Genomic DNA, 16,781 nt, shown 5'->3' with positions numbered 1-16,781 from the left:
TTTGTTGGTGATCAAATGGAGACAAAAGTGAGCAAGGTTGATAGCAAAATGGCAGAAATTAAAGAAAATATTGTGGGTATTTAATCATTCCACGGAAAATTAAGCAACGATTCAAATGAAAATAAAAGAAAAACAGTCGATCTTTAGGATCGAAACCGACGTAACAATCTAAAAATTGTCGGAATCAAAGAAGCAAATAACGAAACTTTTAACGATATTTAAAAAAAAGTAAGCCTACTATTTAAGGAAGACCTTGAAATTGCGGATCCAGTTGTTATAGAAAGAGCACATATTTATTTACGTTTTAATTATATTTAAGTACTAAATTAAGGTTTTTATTAAGGATTATATTAACAATGAATATATTTAAAACAATGCATAACAATGAAGCTAATTTGACAAAATTAATATCACCTATTTTTGAAATTTTGAAATATAATAAAAATGATTATAATTTTTTGACTGAAATAGATATTAACTGCCTAAATAATGAATATTATAAACCAGAAGAATTTAAGAGAGAAAAACGTAACAAAGATTTAAACACTTTAAATATTAACATACGGTCAATGAACAAAAATTTTGAATCATTTAAACATTTTTATTATTCTTTAAAATATCTTTTTGATGTAATCAAAATGTATATCAGAAAATGTATATCAAAATGTATATCAAAATGTATATCAGAAGATGCAAATTCGCCCATGCCCAAAAATTCCCATTACAATTTAGATTCATATAAAATGATAAGTCAACCACGTGTAATCAGCAAGGGAGGTGGCGTTGCAATATATATTCTTGATAAATTTGAATTTAAAAAAACAACACATTTTCAAAAACAAATAAACATATTGAAATTTTATGCATTGATGTGTTAAATACTTCTGGTAAATCGTTTTTAATCTCCTCATTGTATCGACCGCCATGTGGTAAACAAGTTAACTTCCTTAATATCTTAAGAAATTTTATGTTTCAAATGAGTAAACAAAACAAGCACGTTTTTTTCGCGGGAGATACAAATATGGACGCATTATGTTATGAAAAGTTTGCAAACATTAAAAAACGTTTTCAACTTACTATTTAAATTTAGTGCAACACCCACCATATTAAAACCCACACGCATTACTAACCAATCATCCTCTGTGATTGACAATATTTTAACAAACAGTTCCCTAAATACTAAATTTGAATCAGGCCTTTTTATTGCAGACTTTTCTGATCATTTTCCGGTTTTCCATATAGCACGCGAAGTACTATCTAATATTGACAATCCAAAAATCTTTGTGACTCACAGAAATCTTTCTATAAAAAACCTGAATAATTTAAGAAAGAAACTCCAAACAGAACGATGGGACAACGTTTATTCATCAAACAGATCCTAAAATTGCGTTTGATAATTTCTCAAGCACATTTCAAAATATCTTTGATAATATATGCCCAAAAATAACTACAGAAATAAAAAACAAAGGATATATAAATCCATGGATGACAATAACTTTAATTAAAACATTAAAAAGAAAACAAAAACTTTACGTAAAGTTTTTAAAATCAAAAAATAAAGATGATGACAAAAATTATAAAAAGTTTATTCAACATAATATAAAAGAAACAAAAATAAGATATTTTTCTAATTAGCTTGATAAGCATAAATTCGATATAAAAAGGACTTGGGCTGTTATAAACCAACTAACAGGAAGAGAAAAAAAGAAGCATACTTGCTTACCACAAAAATTAATTTCCGATAAAAAAACTATAACAAGTGAAACAAATATATGTCAAGAATTTAACAGATATTTTGTTAATGTAGGCCCCTCTCTTGCTTCTAACATTGCGCAACCAAGTAAAACATTTAATAATTTTTTGGGAGAAAAACCCAACACTAGTATAAATAATGAAAAGATAACTAAACTTGAATTTAATAAAGCAATTATTGAACTTAAACGCAACAAGTTATGTGGATATGATGGTATTTCCAGTAATGTAGCTATTTATGTTATGGACAGCATTTGTAAACCATTATTTTATTTAATATCATCTTCATTTGAAAATAGTATATTCCCTGACAAACTTAAATTAGCCAAAATTAATCCCATTCTCAAAAAAGGTGATTGCAATAATATTTCTAACTACCGACCTATTTCTCTACTCCCAGTTTTTTCAAAAGTATATGAGAGAGTAATTTATAATAGAGTTAATAAGTACTTTACATTAAACAATTTATTATGCAAAAATCAGTTTGGATTTCAAAGAAATTGCTCTACTGAACATGCTATTATTAAACTTGCTGACAAAATAAATAAGTCATTTGATAGTGATGAACTGGTATTAGGAGTTTTTATTGATCTTTCCAAGGCCTTTGATACAGTTGATCACAATATTTTACTTTCCAAGCTAAAATATTACGGCATAATAGGCTCAAAATTTAAGTGGATTCAAAGTTACATGTCTAACAGAAAACAATTTGTACTACTAGAAAAGTCAGGAGCCCTTGATATTACGTGTGGAGTTCCTCAGGGTTCAATCCTAGGTCCATTATTGTTTTTAATATACATTAACGATATGCATAAAGCTTCCTAAAAAATATCTACAATTATGTATGCTAACGATACAAATTTATTTTTTAATCATCCTGATGCAAAGACTTTGTTAGAAACTATGAATATTGAACTCAAAAATTTCAACCTCTGGTTCATAGCAAATAAATTATCCCTAAATTGTAAAAAAACTAGCTTTACTTTATTTCATAAAAAAAAAACAATCAATTAATCTTTCGTTAAAGCTGCCTAGACTGTTTATTAATAAAAATCAAATTAAACGTGAAAAATACACAAAATTTTTGGGAGTACTTTTTGATGAAAATTTGTCATGGAGAAACCATATTGGTCTTCTTGAAACAAAGGTGTCCTCTGTAATAGGTGTTATGTATAAGTCAAAACCTTTTCTCAGTAGTAAATCACGTAATATGCTTTATTTTAGTCTTGTGTATAGTCAGCTTTTGTACGCAAATATTGTATGGCTCAGCACCCATAAAACCAAATTGCTAAAATTACAAAGTCTGCAAAACCATGCATGCAAAGCAATTAATTATTTAAATAGGTTAGTAAACCCGGCCCCAGTGATGAAAAGCATGATGGTTCTAGATATTGAGAAACTTAACACATTACAGATATTAATTTTTATGTATAAGTTTAAAAACAATCTTCTACCAAGCGTTTTTTCAGATAACTTTCTGATATCATTTTCTGAAAAATAAAATCTGCGTTCAAATACCAGGAACGACTATCAACTAGGAAAAATTAAATCACAGCAATCAAGTTTTCTAATCACAAACCGTGGTCCATTAATATGGAATCGTTTCCAAAATAAAAATATTAAAGACCTAAAAAGCATTTCATTGTTTAAACAACAAACTAAAATGCATCTCCTTAATTCCTGACATATATATTATAGTTTACAGTATTTGTTTTCAGATTTTTTTGTATTTTTTCTTTTTATTTATTTTTTATTTTTTTCTTCTTATATGTTTTAACTTTTTTTTGTTTTGTTTTCAAAAATAAAAAAAATTTTGTTTTTTTACACAAAAAAAAAAAAAAAAAGAGTTTTGCTTTATTAAATTTTTATTTTATTTTAAAAATTAAAGTGTTTTTTTGTTTTGTTTTAATGAGTGATTAAAGGGGCTCTATGAAAAAGTTGTGATGATAAACGCATCATCCTTACCTTCTTTGAGTTCCTGACTGATTATAACAGTATATATATATTATAAATTAAAAAGACTAAAAACGTTTTTTATAAAGGTTTTTTATGTTTACGATATTATTTATTTTATATGAAAAATTGTAATATTGTTTAATCAGCAAAATAAAAGTTAAATAATAAAAAAAAAAAAAATAAATAAAACAAATAAAAATAGAACGAATCACTCTACCATATTTGAATTACGGAAACAATACCCTGCAGTTGATTAAAATTAAAATAATGCTTGTTCCAATATATAACAAATCTGTTAAATATGGAGTAGATTTGCTCAAAAAATCTAGAAACCTAGAAGAATTTATGCAAACTTTGGTTGTTACTTTTTGTGTATGTGTGTGATTATAAAGGTGCTCCCAGAAGCCTTTTCGGTCTTATCACAAAGCACCGTGAAAGAGAACTTAACTAGGAAGTTTACCTCTCCATACTAATTATTAATAATTAGGAAAGAGAAAATTATTAATAACTATTTTATATTACAAATCTGCGAATTATTACTATATAACTTTTATTTTCTTTAAAATGATATGAAAGGATCACTGGGCACACACAAGAAGCCTGTTAATTGTTCCTAATAGTATTTATTTTATATTACGCTCCTTTTTTAATTTTTTTAAGGTTTGATTTTAACACCATTGTGAAAAACTTAATATTGTAAAAACATGATGCTACACAGCGGTTTTAATGATAAGACTTTCTGGTCTTCTGAGATTTTTTTGCGTTTTTTAATTATAACACATATATTTAGTTATAATATATATATATATAATTTATATATCTAATGAAAATTTGTAGTATTTAACTTTTATATGTTAAATTTCTTTTCGCTCACATATATTTATAATTTGTTTATTTTTGAATGTATAATTGAAAAAGAACAAAAATAATTGTAAAAAAAAAAAAAAAATCAAATCTTGATTTATATCTTTTCTTGAGGTCTTTTTGCTGAAACATTTCCAAAAAATTTAAAAGTTTTTGTTTTTATTTATGTCCTTCTGACATTATTTCAACTAGAAGGTATTGTCGTGTAATTATGGCATAAATCAAAGTTTCGCGAATAGATTGCGGCATATAATACCGAGAATACTTTTATATATATAAATTACCTAAGTTCGGTCACTTAAGCTTTTAACATTTATTTATCACGCATAAATAATTTTTTTTTTTTTTTCCTGAAACATACAGAAAATTATATTGATAATTGATATTGTAAAAATGAAAAAAATGAAAAATATTTAATTTAAAATGAAAACTTTCAATACCATCTCATAAGTTCGGTCGCTATATAAATACTAATAACGTATCACAAACTTAACGTGACAAATAATGAAAACTAATTTTTAAATGTTGTTTCTTTGTAAAATTATGATATAAATTCAGGAAAATACCAGAAACTAAGGAGGAAATCGCCCCGGGCTCAAAAAAAAAAAGTCTTTTGGGCCACCAAAGAAAACAAGAAGGAGCACATAAAAAAAGGCTTTTTAAATATAAGTAGTAGTATTTTTAATTTTTATTATAATTAGTCAACTATTTTATTACTTTGGCCATTGTCACATTTGCTACGCCACTGGTAAAAAAAATTACAAAAATATTTTTCAATTAATTTGAAAAGGTTTTTTCAATTAATAAAAAAACACTACTTTGTTTTAATGAGCTTTCCCGGTGGGCACAGGACGTAAAAAAGACGTCTTTTAAACGTCTATTGAACGTTTTGCACGTCTTTTGAACGTTCAAAAGACGTCTTATTTAGGTCCTGTGCCCACTGGGTTGTATGTTTATTGGCAATTCTTGCTCGTATTGTTGACCATAGTAGAACATCAAGATCCACGCAAACAATCGTCACAAGATTTGCAACGCATCCATAATTGTCGTGGAGCTGTTATTTTATCTCCAAAAAAATTGTCACAAGCTTAATATTTTTTAAAACTTAAAGAACCGTCAATTAATTTTAAAATTATGAACAAACTTGTTACCTCAAATAAAATACCATGGTATATCAATCATAAAAACATCAAAATTGACTGGTAAATTTACAGATCAAGTTACCGGTAAATTTTACATTTGCAACACTTATCAACATATCACAATATTACTGCTAAATTGTCTTCGTTGTTTTTCCGTGATGACCGAAGATAGACTATTTCAAAATTTCACTAATTTTAATAAAAAATACTATCATTTATTTTAATAATTTGCTTATTTTAGATTTTAATAGTATGCGCTTTTTTAAACTGTTGTTTTGCTCAAGAATTATTTCAGCAGATTGCATTTAAACGTTATTTTTTTTTTTTATAGATTCATATTTACGAACTAATTACAAATATTATTTGAGAAACAAAGTTTGTAAAATTTAAGTTTTGCATGCTTTTTTTATATTTTTCTTAAATGATCGAAGTTACATGGTGGCCGAACTTAGGCGATTTTACGGTATATAGTTATATATGTGTATATAGTTTTTTATATTTGTGTTTTGTTCATATGTTTTTTATTATATTCATGTTTTATATTATATTTGGTTTAATTAAAAAAAAAAAAAAAAATTATTAATTTATGGCCTTTGGTCGTGATGGCAATAAAATATGATAAGTAAAGACTGTTCTCAATGGAATAATTTAAAAATAGACAGAATAAAGGAAAATGAAGGCACAACCTGGAAATCAAATACGAAAATTTTTTTTGAAGACTATATAGGTATTAAAAGCGTAATTGAAACGCTCACAGAACTGGAAAGTAAAATGTTTAAAAATCTCAAAAAGATAGTACAAAAATTTTTTGGTTTTTAAGTTAAATTAGAGGTAATGAAAAAACTTTTAATTTATAAGGTAAAAATATTTATTTCAACAAAGAGCTTTGTCAAGAGATTACCCAAGTTAAAAGAGTTTTAAAGAAATAAATAAAAATTGAACGGGCGGCCTACTCTAAATAAATGCTGATACTGTAAACTATTTTAGTTAAAAAAAGCTGAAAAACTAAAAAGAGTATTATTTCTGATTTCATTCGGTTTTTTCTCAGTATAAAAATATTTTCTCAAAGCTCTGATTTATTTTGAGCAAGTTACGTAATCAGTTAATCAGTTACGCAGTCACGTCTAAATCATGCTGGTAGTCGTGTGAGTATTTATATTCACTTTTCAATGAACCTTATTTAACGTCACGTCCTTTGGGTGAATGACACAGACTGTGAGCCGTTGTGCATTGAAATAATAAATGAGATTAGAATATTTTAAAAAAAATTCTATTTTCAAACAAACAGGAATAAAAAATGTTTTAAGCTGGCATAAGCAATATTTTAACTTAAACTTGTAAAGATTTGCAATATAACTTTATTTCAGCAATAAGTACAGCAACAAATAATTAGCCCTGAGAAACCGCTGCAAAAAAGTATTAAAACACTTTTTTGCATCGGTTTCTTGCAATAAAATATTCATTCTCCAAAGAGTTGTTCTTGTAAAAAAAATGAAAGCAATAATTACAATAAAAAATACACATGAAAAAGAAAATGATGGGTTAGAGCGAGGCTATACTTGCAACCGTCAATAAGGAATAAAAGCTTTCATGCAATCTAATGTGGAAAAACTAGGAGATATAAGTTTAATGGTTAGATTGAAACAATATGGTGGTAGTTTTGGGATTTTTTTGTTTAGTATTTTTAGTTACTTTGTTCATGAGTTTAATCAATAAAGATTGAATCAATAGAGACTTGACTTACTCATAGTTAGTGTGTAATCCCCTGAGCAATATCTGCTTACTAACCCTAATTTGTGACAAAGAACTCTTTATGCAGTCTTGACAATGCTCACAATAAGCACTAACAGAGCACTAACAAAAACACTTCCCATGTGCAACATGGAACTGTTAATACAGTTCCATGTTGCGCATGATCAGTGAGCATTATGGAACTGTATTAACAGTTCAAGAACCAGCTTTTATAAGAGTTACCAGAGATATATCAGACAAACTCAGAACCATTAAACTGAGCTAAATGGTTTTGAGTTTTTGATTTGCATTTTCATAAGAAAATAGCAGATAGATTTCCATTCCACAAGGAGAATCTCAATCTCCATCAAGGAGAATCTACAATGTATTTTAAGTTTATATCTACAAGATAATATAAACCTGAATTATATCTAGAGGTGCAAGACTGAACATAAGAATTTTTATTTTTATTTTTTTTTTACAAATTTTTTTTACAAATTTTCCGAATGCGGAAAGTATCCGGCTACTATTCGAAATTCAATGTTTCAAATAATCTTTTATGTTTTCCTGATTCAAAAAGTTTGTAAAGGTTTTAAACACTAAAACTTTTCTAAGTTTTAAACGTTGCAAATATCTCCAACCAATATCCTTTAGGGCCATGTTGAACTTTTTTTTACTTCTTTAATAAAAATTAAATTTGAATGCAAAAAATTGAAACACATTGGCAAAAAAATTGTAATTTAAGGGAAAAAAATTCGTATTTTTAATATTTCGATAAAATTGCTAATTTTTTTTTAAATTTTTCAGAAGTTTTCAGATTAGCTACTTGTCTTTTTTAAATTGTTCCTAACATTTCTTTGGTTCCACTCACTGATGTATTAACTAGTTTCATTTTATTGTTAGCGAATTCAAATAATGTAAACAAATAAATTGATTTATCTGGTAAAAACTTAATTGTATTTGTCAAAAAAAAAACCTAATTCAGCAAAAACTCACGGTATTTGCATAAAATCTGTTTGCTTATTGTGCTTGAAGAAAAGTGATAGTTTATTAACTGATTTTTTGATCAAATGATTCATTTTCAACAAAAATCTTGATTTTCATGATGAAAAAATTTCAAGATTGCTTTTGCAATCCATGTAAATGCAAACTACAATGACTTGATAATCATAGTACTAATAGGCAAATACCAAACTTGTACAATTTCAAGTCAATCATATTAAGTCATCTACAAGATATTATGTTACTTGCAGTGTATAATTTGCAGGATGGTTAAGGCAAAGATCTATCACAAATTAAGCTTAGTATATTGATTCAAAATACGAAAGTCTACCCGGAAACTGATTACATTAAAGCTTATAGTCGCAACCAGCTGTTTATTATCCCAACCAGCTGAAAATTTGAGTCAAGACATCCTCACTTTTTTACTATTGGTGCAAGGCGTAAAAATGTCCAGAAACTTGTCGTAGAAGACCTTAAGTGCGTTAAATAAATAGCAGCAGATTTGATATCTAAAAGATGCCTCTCTAGACGGTACTATTAAACTTAGTCAAAAAGTTAAGGTAAATTTTTCCAAGATCAGACATTACATTTAGCAAAGCGTAAGCACCATCTACTTTCTACTGAAATTTCAAGTTCAAAAAAAGACAAGTTTTTCCAAAGTTGTTGTGAAAAGGCTTGCATTACCTCTAAACATTTCAATAAGGAAATGAGCTTTAGAGGCGAAAATAAGACAAAATTTGACAACATCTGGAAAAAATTTGAAGTTTTTTGTGATGTTAAATCTTGTCATTCGGGACAAATAAATGAAAAACAAAGTTATGAAATTTGTTCACTTCTAGAATTTGAATGACCCTGGTAAACCATGTACTTTCAGCAAGAGGATTTATATCATTTGGTCAAACTTTAAATTGATGGAGGTAATTTATTCTAGAAAATTACCTTGAGCATAATTCAAAAAAGTTCCAAAGAAAGTTATACTTAAAGGCGATCAAGCTTTATAGAAAAGTTATACTTAAAGACACTCTACTATCAAGCTCTTCTGTCCAGGAAAATAGTGTAAAAAAAAATTGCAGTAGAGGATTTTTTTTATTTATTTTTATTTATTTATTTCGCCGTTTAATAACTTTTACAATTTACAAGGTTTATAAATAAAAAAAAAACTGGCGGGGCAAGTAGAAGACATTATTTTGTCTTATCACCGAGCCCCAATCGTACGTATTTACAATAGCCGGATAATATATTTATACTTTTACAAACTATTTATTAAAAATTATAAATGTAAAAATAAATAACAATTAGTTTAAGAAATACTTCAAGAACAATATTCATGTTAAGAGTAATAATCAAGTAAACAAGAAAAACTGAAAGAAAAGTAAAAAAGAAAAACAAAAAAATAAATTAATTAATTAAAGAGCACGTATTTTCAAGAGCCACACTATATACGTATATCATACAAAGTATTTGTTGAAGAATATGAAAATAAAATTTATAACAATTTGTAATAAAGTAATATTTAAATAAAGAACAAAAAATTCAAAATAAAAGAGTACTTAATTTAAAAAAACCGTTTTATGTATGTATATTTTTAACCAATTTAATTAAAAGTAAAATAAATAACAACTCATTAATAGTTAAGTAAAATGTTGAAAAAAAAAAGATTTCACCAATAACTTTTAAGATTAGAGGAAACACCAAAACTCAAATAATGAAAAAACTAACAAACAAAAGTTGATAAATTGATAAATTCTGATACATATTTTATATAATTGAATTTTAGTTTAAAAGAGGCATTTAAAATCGGATATATTAAAATCCATAAGTAATAACACCTGTTTCGATTCTTTTTTAAACTGATGTATACTAACTTTTTCCGTATTTGCAATATTAGGAAACTTTTTCCACAAATAGGGTCCACGATATTGAATTGAATATGTAATTTGTTTTGAATTATATTTAGGGACAATATAGTTATTATTTGAAAATTTTGTCGGATATTTATGCTCTACTTTTTCAAAATAAGACTGAAATATTTTAGGAGATAGTCCCATTTTTGTTTTATACATAAACATTAAAACTTGATTTAAGTTTATTTTATAAACATTTAATGCGCCCAGTATACGCAGAAGAGGCTCGCATGGTACAATTTTATCAGCTCCAAATAATATTCTGCAGTCATGTTTTTGTTTACTGTACAATTTTTTTAATTTTGTATGATTTGTACTTGCCCATGCAATATTACAATAAATCAGATGACAATGAATGAAAGAAAAATATAAACTTTTTAAAGATTTATTATTTAGAAATGGTTTAGCCCTATATATCATGGCAATATTTTTTGATAACTTTTTCTCAATGCTTTTTATATGATCACTCCAACGTAAATGTTCATCTAATATTACGCCCAAAAAGTTAACTGAAGTTTCTCTTTTAATGTTAGCGTTATTGATTATTAGATTTGGGAGTTTAATGGGAATATTTTCTAATTTATTTACTTTATGAAATAAAATAAATTTGGTTTTCTCCACATTTAGAGACAGTTTATTACTTATTAACCATTCATTCACCTTACCCAACTCTTCGTTAGCTGTTTCAAAAAGTGTTTTAATATCTCTGTGAGAATAAAAAAGATTGGAGTCATCTGCAAAAAAAATACAGTTTAAGAAGTGTGTTGCTAGATTTAAATCATTTATATATACTAAGAATAATAAGGATCCTAAAATTGAGCCCTGGGGGACACCACAAGTTACAGCATATGGAATTGTTTGTTTTTGCGCATATTGGATGAATTGCATTCTATTGGTCAAATAACTTTTAACCAAAGTAAGTTATTATTTTTTACTCCATAATATTCAAGTTTTTTTATTAGTATGTTATGGTTTACAGTATAAAAAGCCTTTGACAGATTAATGAAAACTCCTAATGTAAAGTAGTTAGTACTAAATGCGTTTGTTATTTGATTGACTATATCAATCACTGCATGTTCAGTGGAACATTTTTTCTTAAAACCAAACTGTTTTGAGTACAACATATTGTTTTCTGTTAAATAATTAAATAGCCTGTTGTACATTATTCTTTCAAGCAATTTTGAGAAACACGGTAATATAGATATAGGTCTATAATTAGAAATAATAGAGTCATCGCCAGTCTTAAAAACTGGTGTGATTCGTGCAATTTTTAATTTTTCCGGAACAATACCTGTTTTAAAAGAAAGATTAAAGATGTGAAACAAAAGAGGTTCGATTATATGATAAACAGATTTTACAACATTAACGTTAATTTTATCAAATCCAGCACTTTTGTTGTTTTTAAGATTATAAAAGGCGGTTTGCAATTCAATTAATTTAAGATTAGGTTCATCCATAACTTTATCGTAATTTTTTAAATAAGACTCAAATGAAGTTGAATTCAAAGGAATTTTTGATGCCAAAATTGGACCAGCATTAATAAAAAAACTGTTTATTTTTTCAGCAATAATTGATTTATCATAAATATTTTTATCATCAACTGTTATTTTTTTTGGCAGAGTGTTTCTCGTATAATTATTTTTGCCAATTACTTCTTTAATTACATTCCAAGTTTTTTTGGTGTTTCCGCTTGCTTTGTCTAATAGTTTTGCATAATAAAGCTTTTTATAAATTTTTTTTGTTTTTTCGAATACATTTTTGTAGTTTTTATATGTCATTTCGTTTTTATAAGTTTTTTTTTTAAGTATTTATCATATAATTTTTGTTTTCTTTTTGAGGATTTTAGTAACCCATTAGACATCCATGGAGTCATAACTGTTTTTGTGTTCACTATAATTTGTTTTTCAGGAAGTGCTGTTTCATATTGCTTGCAGAATTGACTTAGAAATAGATCATATGAGTTGTTAGCATCGTTTGATTGCAATACCAGATTCCAATCAACGTTGTTTCTTAAAAGGTTTTGATACTGTTTTACAGAGTTTTCATTGATCTGTCGCCTAAATATGGTAGTTTTAGAAGGAATGTTGTTATTTATTATGTTATTAGTAACTAAGAATGTTGGGAAATGATCTGATAAGTCAGTTTTGATTATACCTGTGTTAAGACGGTTATTATGAAAGTTATTAGTTATTATATTATCAAGAAGTGTCGAAGAGTTGTTAGTCACTCTAGTTGGCTTGTTTATTGTGGGAATTAAGTTACTTTGAAGAAGAGTGTTTATAAAATTTTTTACATTATTATTTGAAGCATGTTTTTTTAGGTCAATGTTTAGATCACCAGCCAAAAAGACATGATCTCGCGTTTTATTGATAGCTGTTATAAATGATTTCAGATGAGTTTTTAATTTTTTTAAATTACCTGATGGTGGTCTATATGTCGCATTTACAATTATGTTTTTTGTGTTTTAACTTTTTAATTCAATACATAATGACTCACAATCTATTTCATTCACACAGAGATCATTACGTAAACTATAATTAATTGAGTTGTGGATAAAAATACTTACGCCCCCACCAATACCAAAATTACGTGGTTGGTGAACTGATTTGTAATTAATTAGTTCAAATTCCGCATTTGTTTCACCACACTTACACCAAGTTTCCGTAAGACAAATAATTTTAAAGTCATGTTTTAATTCATCCAACAAAAACTTAAAGTTTTCAAAATTTTTTTTTAAACTTCGAACATTAATGTTTAAAATTGAAAAAAAAACTTCCTTTTTTTGTAGATATTGGAAAGATTCAAAAACTGTATAGTATTGACTTTCAAATATTTGTTGATTAAAATTATCAGAGTCATCTTCGTCCCTGAGAATGATATTTTCATCAAAAAATTTAATTATTAAGTTTTCTTCCATTTTTTGTTTGTTTGTTTTTAAATAAAATAAAATAATAATAATAGAAAATAAAAAGGATTTGTAATAAAACTTAACTCTTGCTGCCTTGGCACGGTTTTTTTGATACCCAATCGCGCACAATTAGCTTATCATACGATATATATGCAAATTTTCCCAGCTGCCTTTCAGTTTTCATTCTTTCTCTCAATTCTTTTCTTATTACATTAGTTTCGTAGCAAAAATCTTCATTAATGAAAATACTTTCACCCTTTAATTTAAAAGAATTTTTTAAAATTTCCACTTTATCTTTGTAATCTAAAAGTTTTATCATGATTGTTCGTGGTTTTTTTGCATCTTGACGTCCGCAGCGATGCGCTCGTTCAATTTTAACATTTTTTACCCCTAAAGTCTGTTCAAACAGTTTGATCACTTTTGTCGGTAAACTCTATATTTTTGTGCGCTACATTTTTAGAAACTCTTTCTTTCTTGATAGATTCAATATTATTTTTAATCTTTTTTTCAATGAGTTCTTCGTGAAAATTTAAGCTTTCTTTTATATCAAATACATCCTTTTCGAGTCTTTTAATTTTTTCCATACTGTCGATAATATTTAATTCTGTTTTTTGTTGTCTGTCACTCGTTATCTTTGCATTTACACTTATGACTATAAGAACGTTTTCTTCTTGTTGTTTTATTAGTAACTCTATGTCTTTCTTATACTCAGCAAACATTTCTCTAAACATATTTCTTATTTCGCTAATTGTAACTGCCATATTAAACAGTTAAATTGATAACAAATGTTAACTTTTAAAATTTTTTTTTAAATTTGTTTGGATTGACCTGACGCATATAAAAATCTTAAGATACTATTGAGCCTAACTCAAATTGAAGGTGTGTCTCACAAGATAATATCACGTGACAAGAAAGTAGGTAATATTTTGTGTGATATCCAGTCTCACTCTAGCCAACAACCATGTTCCTGGTGCAATTTAAAGTAAACCTAAACAGCTCTGGTCAATCTAGAGGATTTTTTTTTAATATGCAATAACTATGCTGAATTTCTCTCTATAGGCACAAAACTTCAAATGACTAAAAATTATTCAAATGTTGTCTACCCTCTATTGATTAACTCCTAGGGGCAATCTGAGCTTAATCTTGGTGTAATTCCTCTAACGAAACTCCTTCTATTTCGTGGACTCTTCAATCATCTTTTCAAGCAATTCCTTGAAACATGGGATCAAGCACAAGAATAGCTAATATTCTTGGCTTCAATTGTAATTATTTTATGAAGGAAAGTTTAATTGAAATGAATGAAAATCAATGGCGGACAGTTCAATGGAAACAAACTGTTGAATAATTTTGACATTGTTCAGAGACACGCCATAAAACGTTGTGCATGGCAAGCAACCCTTATCGCGACGTTAGAATTATCTTGTTCTATCTCTACTTTTTGAAAAAACTGAGATACTGATAGTGTTATGTACCTCAGAGTAATATTTTTCTACTGTATTGAAACATAAGTTATAAGTAAAAAAGTTGCTGAGAAAACATATGTTATAAAAATGTTTATTAGTTATAAAAATCCTTTTATCTTAAAACTTAAAAATGTGGAGATGGAACAAGATGATTCTAACGGAGATGGAACAAGATGATTCTAACGGAGATGGAACAAGATGATTCTAACGTTGCGTTATGTTAGTTTCAGTTACTTCCAAAGCTCATGAGATTTTTTATCACATTAAAGAGTTAGCTTAAAAAAAAAACGAAATTGGACTGAAAGTTTTCAGTGAGCAAACCACTGAATGGATGCATGCCAAATTCAAGATTTACTGGAAAAAGTATAAAAAGCAAACACTTTATTTTGAATATGGAGGCTAAAATTATGAGTTATGTAATTGATCTCAATAGCAAACATATTTAAAATAAAATCCTTCTGGATTTAAAATACATAGGAGAAAAATCTCATAGTATATTTTTGATTGTGTTTTTTGTGTTTATGTTATTTTTGTGTATTTGTGCGTGTGGTTACTTTTTTTTGTACGTATGGTTACTTATTTGTGTGTGTGGTTACTTATATTTGTGTGATTATCTGCTTACAGTATCAAATTTGTATTGGTTTAAGCTACTTTGGTACTTTATACAGTGAATATGTATTTACAATTGCATGAACATCTTTTTGAAAATAGTTGTGTCAAAAAATGCAACGTTTAAGGTGGTTCACCTATATAAAACGTCATATAAAAAATTGGAGTAAAAAAGCTCTTTAACTATATATTATCATTATTATAAATCCAAGGCACAAATGAATTTCCTAACTATAATGAACAAATTGTGAAGATTCTAAGTCAAAAGTCTGAGTTTAACTAAAATTATGAAGTTTTGAAAAATTACAATAACTATTAAGCGAGAAAATTAAGTTTTAAAACTATATTTTTAAATTTAAACCGTTGAAACATAAATTAACATATCAAAACCCACCAGCTTTATATCCAAATTGTTCTTTTTGGCTTTCACAATCAAAATACCCTTTTTTTATTGTTCTTAGCATTTTCATTGGTTCTTTAACAGGTGGAAGAGACTTGTGTTCCATGCGTGCTATTTGAAGTATATCTTGTTTTTGAGTTTTGGACGCTTTTACAAAACCGTTACATCCAAATGATGATAAAACCTCTTTGACACCATTACCTATTATTACATATTTTAAAGAACCATTATGATTCTCCCACATTTTACATCCACGCAAAACTTTTAAAGTACTTCTACACCAACACACTTGTCTTCAATAATACCAGACACGTAAATGTTTAAAGAAACATAGCCTCTTTTTTGCAAAGCACCGTTAATCTTGATACATTTTTTTAATGGTTCCTTTTCAAAGTCTATATTTTTACAAACTGCATTTTTCATTGATACAATAGCTAGATTTTTATATTTTTGTGCAACTTTCATTTGTAAACAATTAAATGAAATTTTTGTCATACTAAACATATTCATACATTTGGCAAACTTCTCCATTTCACTAAAACCTTTTCCTATCTGACGAAAAGCAACAATAGCACACAGATTTGCTTTAAAAACACTTTGTCCGTTAGATGCAACTTTTTTCAAACATTTTAGTGGTGTATATGATGACTCATTTCAATTACAATTAACTTTAACCAAATGACAAAAATCCCTTCGAGACTTTAGGGTTAAGGTCACAGCACTGCTACATTTAGGGCATTTTAAAAGTGATACAAGATTTTTTAATATGGAAAAGTTTACAAGACATAAGTAATTTTCATTTTTATTATTACTTTTGCTATAACATTTGTAAGCTTTTCTAATTTTTTTCCACTTGAAGATGGTCCAGTTGATTGAACAGGCAAAACAAAAACTGAAAATACAATTTTTATTTGCGGGCGTAACTAATAGATTTTAATTTTAGGAAAAGTAACCAATCTACTTTGAAGTGGTCCCGAAGTTCACAAATAATATAAAGTAAAAAAAAAAAACATTTATAAATGTTTTTATGATTATGAGGGATTCTATGAC

The sequence above is a fragment of the Hydra vulgaris genome, chromosome 15 (assembly GCF_038396675.1).
Source record: "Hydra vulgaris chromosome 15, alternate assembly HydraT2T_AEP".
Classification (NCBI taxonomy): Eukaryota; Metazoa; Cnidaria; class Hydrozoa; order Anthoathecata; family Hydridae; genus Hydra; species Hydra vulgaris.
Note: the sequence above shows the minus strand (reverse complement) of the source record.